Here is a 6,283-nt window from a genome sequence, read left to right on the forward strand (position 1 = left end):
AGGAAGTTGGCCATCTTCAGCTGCTGCTGCTTTGTTGGAAGACACGAAGTGATCTGAGAGTCTCAGTTTCAGCTGAAGAGAATAATCACGTCAGGGAAGAAGATGTGCCCACTACACATCAGCCTTTCTCTGCAATTATCTGGTTACATAGAGGAACCGTATGATTCCTGTACCTATATAATGCACATTTGTCACAGACATTGTTACTTACGGCCACACCACCCTGAATTTGCCTGACCTCGTCTGATCTCGGAAGCCAAGCAGTGTTGGGCCTGGTTAGTACTTGGGTGGGAGACCTTTTGGGAATACCAGGTGCTGTAAGGTTTTTCTCTTCTCTCTACCACCTGCATGTGTTTTGTTGCAACGTCTGATCACCCTGTGACACATGAGGTATTTGGTCATCTTCAGCTGCGGCTGCTTTGTTGGCAAACACGAAGTGATCTGAGAGTCTCAGTTTCAGCTGAAGAGAATGATCACGTCAGGGAACAAGATGTGCCCACTACACATCAGCCTTTCTCTGCAATTATCTGGTTGCATAGAGGAACCGTATGATTCCAGTACCTATATAATGCACATTTTTCAGAGATATTGTTGCTTACGGCCACACCACCCTGAACATGCCCGCCCTCGTCTGATCTCGGAAGCCAAGCACAGTTGGGCCTGGTTTGTACTTGGATGGAAGACCTTTTGGGAATACCAGGTGCTTTAAGCTTTTTCTCTTCTCTCAACCACCTGCATGTCTTTTGTTGCAATGTCTGATCACCCTGTGACACATGAGGAAGTTGGTCATCTTCAGCTGCTGCTGCTTTGTTGGCAGACACGAAGTGATCTGAGAGTCTCATTTTCAGCTGGAGAGAATTATCACGTCAGGGAAAAAGATATGCCCGCTACATATCAGCCTTTCTCTGCAATTATCTGGTTACATAGAGGAACCATATGATTTGATTGCCTATATAATGCGCATTTGTCACAGAGATTGTTGCTTACGGCCAAACCACCCTGAATATGTCCAACCTCGTCTGATCTCGGAAGCCAAGGAGGGTTGGGCCTGGTTAGTACTTTGATGGGAGACCGCTTGGGAATACCAGGTGCTGTAAGCTTTTTTTCTTCTCTCTACCACCTGCATGTCTTTTGTTGCAACGTCTGATCACCCTGTGACACATGAGGAAGGTGGTCATCTTCAGCTGCTGCTGCTTTGTTGGCAGACACGAAGTGATCTGAGAGTCTCAGTTTCAGCTGAAGAGAATGATCACATCAGAGAAGATGATATGCCCGCTACACATCAGCCTTTCTCGGCAATTATCTGGTTGCATAGAGGAACCATATGATTCCAGTACCTATATAATGCACATTTGTCAGAGACATTGTTGCTTACGGCCACACAACCCTGAACATGCCCGACCTCGTCTGATCTCGGAAGCCAAGCACAGTTGGGCCTGGTTTGGACTTGGATGGAAGACTTCTTGGGAATACGAGGTGCTGTAAGCTTTTTCTCTTCTCTCTACCACCTGCATGTCTTTTGTTGCAACGTCTGATCACCCTGTGACACATGAGGAAGTTGGTCATCTTCAGCTTCTGCTGCTTTGTTGGCAGACACAAAGTGATCTGAGAGTCTCAGTTTCAGCTCGAGAGAATAATCACGTCAGGGAAGAAGATGTGCCCACTACTTATCAGCTTTTCTTGGCAATTATCTGGTTACATAGAGCAACTGTATGATTCCAATATCTTTATAATGCACATTTGTCACAGTTATGGTTGCTTACCGCCACACCACCCTGAATATGCCTGACCACGTCTGATCTCGGAAGCCAAGCAGGTTTGGGCCTGGTTAGTACTTGGATGATAGACTCTCTGGGAATACCAGGTGCTGTAAGCTTTTTCTCTTCTCTCTACCACCTGCATGTCTTTTGTTGCAACGTCTGATCACCCTGTGACACATGAGGAAGTTGGTCATCTTCAGCTGCTGCTGCTTTGTTGGCAGACACAAAGTGATCTGAGAGTCTCAGTTTCAGCTGCAGAGAATAATCACGTCAGGGAAGAAGATGTGCCCACTACACATCAGCCTTTCTCGGAAATGATCTGGTTGCATAGAGGAACCGTATGATTCCAGTACCTATATAATGCACATTAGTCAGAGACATTGTTGCTTACGGCCACACCACCCTGAACATGCTCGACCTCGTCTGATCTCGGAAGCCAAGGAGGTTTGGGCCTGGTTAGTACTTGGATGGAAGACCTCTTGGGAATGCCAGGTATGGTAAGCTTTTTCTCTTCTCTCTACCACCTGCATGTCTTTTGTTGCAACGTCTGATCACCCTGTGACACATGAGGAAGTTGGTCATCTTCAGCAGCTGCTGCTTTGTTGATAGACACGAGGTGATCTGAGAGTCTCAGTTTCAGTTGCAGAGAATGACCACATCAGAGAAGATGATATGCCCGCTACACATCAGCCTTTCTCGGCAATTATCTGGTTGCATAGAGGAACCGTATGATTCCAGTACCTATATAATGCACATTTGTCACAGACATTGTTGCTTACGGCCACACCACCCTGAACATGCCTGACCTCGTCTGATCTCGGAAGCCAAGCAGTGTTGGGCCTGGTTAGTACTTGGATGGGAGATCTCTTGGGAATACCAGGTGCTGTAAGCTTCTTCTCTTCTCTCGACCACCTGCATGTCTTTTGTTGCAACGTCTGATCATCCTGTGACACATGAGGAAGTTGGTCATCTTCAGCAGCTGCTGCTTCTTTGTTGGCAGACACGAAGTGATCTGAGAGTCTCAGTTTCAGCTGCAGAGAATAATCACATCAGGGAGGAAGATGTGCCCACTACAAGTCAGCCTTTCTCGGCAATTATCTGGTTACATAGAGGAAGTGTATGATTCCAGTACTTAGCAGCCACCACCCCAAGGCCCCTAAGGGACCCCGCCCCACACCGCAAGACAGCCCCACCTGCAAGCCCCCAAAACTGCCCTCCAAGCCCGACACACAGTCCCCCCCAGCAATCACCAACCCAGTCCCCACGACCCGAGAGACCACCAGACGCCCGAAGCCACACAGCCCCCCCCCAGCACACACCCAACCGCCCAGAGCGACGGGACAGCAACCCACCACCACCACTATGTGATAAAGCTAATCAGCGGGGACCAGAGAGAATGAAATTCAGCCAATTGATGTTTGAAAGAGGCAGACATTGTTTCCATGCTAATGTAATCTAAAAGAACATTTCTAAACTGGTTAATACACAGATTGTTCTTCGCTTTCCAGTTCATGAGAATAGTTTTCTTTGCGATACATAACACTGTGATGACCATGTGTGCTGAGTTCATTTCCATGTTGATGTTGTCTAAGTCACCCAGTATGCACAGTGTGGGGCATGCAGGAATGCTACACTTTAGCCATGTTGATAGGTCCGTACAGACTTCAAACCAGACCTTCTGGACAGGCGCACAAAACCACAAAGCGTGTGCATAATCATCAGGTGTGTTATCTGTGCAATGTGAGCAGATGTTTGAGCGTGTTAGACCCATCCTTAACATCCTTTGTCCTGTATAGTGTGTTCTATGAAGAATTTTGTATTGTATGAGCTGTAAATTAGGATTTCGAGTCATTCTGAAGGTGTTCAAACATATTTGTGGCCAGAAGCTATGACTAGAACTGATGGATAAATCTGCCTCCCATTTTTAGGATGGTAAAGACATTGTGTCATCTATCTTAGACAATAATTTATGTATTTTTGATAGTAGTTTTGGGATGCAGATGCTTAGAAATTCTGCTACTCTAATCGGGAGTTGTAAGCCAATAGGTTACAGTATATATCAAAATGGTTTAAACCTAGCCCAATAGATGAACCATGGATGAATATAGAACAAGCATTGTGTGATAATCTGGAAATCTCTGACCTGCCACTTATTAGTCAAAACGTAAAAAAATCACAAATGTTTTAAAAGCATTAACATCAGCACCTCTCTGACAGCCTGGTGGGAATTTCTAAAAATAACAAAGTCTTCACTTGTCCCGTGTAAGCTTACACCCATCTGGAACAATCCTGACATCCTGCAAAACAAAAAAATGCTAAACTTTACTCTGTGGAAGATCAAAGGAATCAAACATCTGGAACATATAATCCAAAATGGAAATTTTATTTCATTTGATGAGCTCATATCACAACATGAGATAGGCAGCAATAAATTCCTAGAATATCAACAACTTAAGTCTATAATAAGAAAGAAATATATCCTCCACCAACCAGACTTACAACTCCCGATTAGGGTAGCAGAATTTCTAAGCATCTGCACCCCAAAACTACTATCAAAAATATATAAAGTATTGTGAGGGAGAAAGTGGGAAACCCGGTCTTGTACCTCTCTGCAGACTGAAGCTTGGAGAAGTTTGATCATTTGTCCTGACACTTGCATTTGGGGAGCTATATAATATCCTTATCCAGTTGATGAAGTGTGACCCAAACCCGAACTGGTAGAACTGGGAGCACGGCCCTCTGGGCAGCCTACATACCCAAAGAGCCCCGCCCACCAGATGCCACTCAGTGCAACCACCTAGTGTGTATGTGTGTGTTTGATAAGTAGTGATGTCTAAGGTGTAATTAAAAAAGGGGTGGGGAACTGCAGAGTGCAGCCAAGGGGACCGCCTACGTGGCCCCATCCACTACACCCCACAGAACACACACGCCCCCAAAACCCTTCATGTGTGAGTGTGTGCTGTGTACAGGAGCCAAAAGGGAGAGGGGTATGGGGATATACACCGGGAGAGCTAGTCTCCCCCAGAGAGGGCAGCCAGGGACTGGCTGCAATAGGCACCCGCTACCTCGGACCCAACACATCAGGACATCAAGAGGGCCTGATGTCCTCCATATTCCGGGAGCTACTGTACCCCCAGAAAGTACCCACCCCGTCCAACCCCACTCAACCAACCCCATCCCACCCCGGAGGACCTCTACAAAAAAACAAACAAACAACAACAAACAAACCACCCGGTCACACCAGACGCAGCAGCCCGGGCCTGAGACCCACCATCACCCAGGCCCCCCCCTCAACAGGGGAAAAGCACCCCCCCCCACCGCACGCCCCAACACCCTAAAGAAAACAACCACCTGCGGATACCCTGGAGGTCCCAGAGCAACAAGCCTGGCACCAGGACCTGCACCAACCCACCCATACTGTGGCATGTCCAGGGCAACCCAGCCCCCCCGGGCGCAAGGCAGCGCCCAGCCACCAGGGCCCAGGCCCAGCACCACCACCCATGCCAGAGCGGCCCAGCCACCCGGTACAGAGCCAGCAGCCACCACCCCAAGGCCCCTAAGGGACCCCGCCCCACACAGCAAGACAGCCCCACCCGCAAGCCCCCAAAACTGCCCTCCAAGCCCGACATACAGTCCCCCCCAGCAATGACCAACCCGGTCCCCACGACCCGTGAGACCACCAGACGCCCAAAGCCACACAGCCCCCCCCCAGCACACACCCAACCGCCCAGAGCGACGGGACAGCAACCCACCACCACCACTATGTGATAAAGCTAATCAGCGGGGACCAGAGAGAATGAAATTCAGCCAATTGATGTTTTGAGGAGGCAGACATTGTTTCCATGCTAATATAATCTAAAACAACATTTCTAAACTGCTTAATACACAGACTGTTTTTCGCTTTCCAGTTCATGAGAATAGTTTTCTTTGCGATACATAACACTGCGAGGACCATGCAAACAAGCAGAGAAAAAACAAACACACAAACAAACAAAAACAAGCACAAGTAGTGGCAATCGCATACAACACAACTGTGCATATAGATGACCTGAGGCGACATGGTAATACATCAACTGCTACTGGACTAATGAATGTGTATTGTGTGTGTGTGTGTGTGTGTGTGAGAACATGCAACACCCATGGCACAGGACCTACATGATAACCGTTCTTACTTATGAGTGTATAAGTGTACACGGCCACAATCCACAGCCCCCCCAAGCAATCAGAAACAGGCAGAGAGGCCCACAAGACCCAGGCCACCAGCAGCCCCCACGGAGCACAGAACCCAGGATGCCCACCGCAGGGACAACCACGCATCCACCCAGAAGACAGCAGTGGAAGCCCCCGGACAGAGCCCCCATAAGCATAGGGCAGAGGCGCCCGGGAGCCAGGGGCAACAGCCCACCGACCCCACCAGGCCCCAGCCGCCCAGACATGGGCCGTGCACCGGACCCGGCCCCAGGAGCCCGAGCGCCCCAAAACCCCCCGGCAGAGGCCCCACCCAATACCCGGGAGGGCCAAGC

At 48.8% G+C, this 6,283-nt stretch overlaps 6 pseudogenes; all 6 read left to right on the plus strand.

Annotated features, from left to right (window-relative positions):
- Window positions 1–205: 205 nt before the first annotated feature.
- LOC140309393 (5S ribosomal RNA) lies at window positions 206–324 on the plus strand (annotated as a pseudogene).
- Window positions 325–593: 269 nt separating this feature from the next.
- On the plus strand, window positions 594–712 carry LOC140294963 (5S ribosomal RNA; annotated as a pseudogene).
- Window positions 713–981: 269 nt separating this feature from the next.
- LOC140316547 (5S ribosomal RNA) lies at window positions 982–1,100 on the plus strand (annotated as a pseudogene).
- A 657-nt stretch (window positions 1,101–1,757) lies between these two features.
- On the plus strand, window positions 1,758–1,876 carry LOC140294829 (5S ribosomal RNA; annotated as a pseudogene).
- A 269-nt stretch (window positions 1,877–2,145) lies between these two features.
- On the plus strand, window positions 2,146–2,264 carry LOC140295111 (5S ribosomal RNA; annotated as a pseudogene).
- Window positions 2,265–2,533: 269 nt separating this feature from the next.
- On the plus strand, window positions 2,534–2,652 carry LOC140299351 (5S ribosomal RNA; annotated as a pseudogene).
- The last annotated feature ends 3,631 nt before the right edge of the window (window positions 2,653–6,283 follow it).

Source organism: Leuresthes tenuis, unplaced genomic scaffold (genome assembly GCF_036924035.1).
Source record: "Leuresthes tenuis unplaced genomic scaffold, fLeuTen1.0.hap1 SCAF_1, whole genome shotgun sequence".
Taxonomy (NCBI): domain Eukaryota; kingdom Metazoa; phylum Chordata; class Actinopteri; order Atheriniformes; family Atherinopsidae; genus Leuresthes; species Leuresthes tenuis.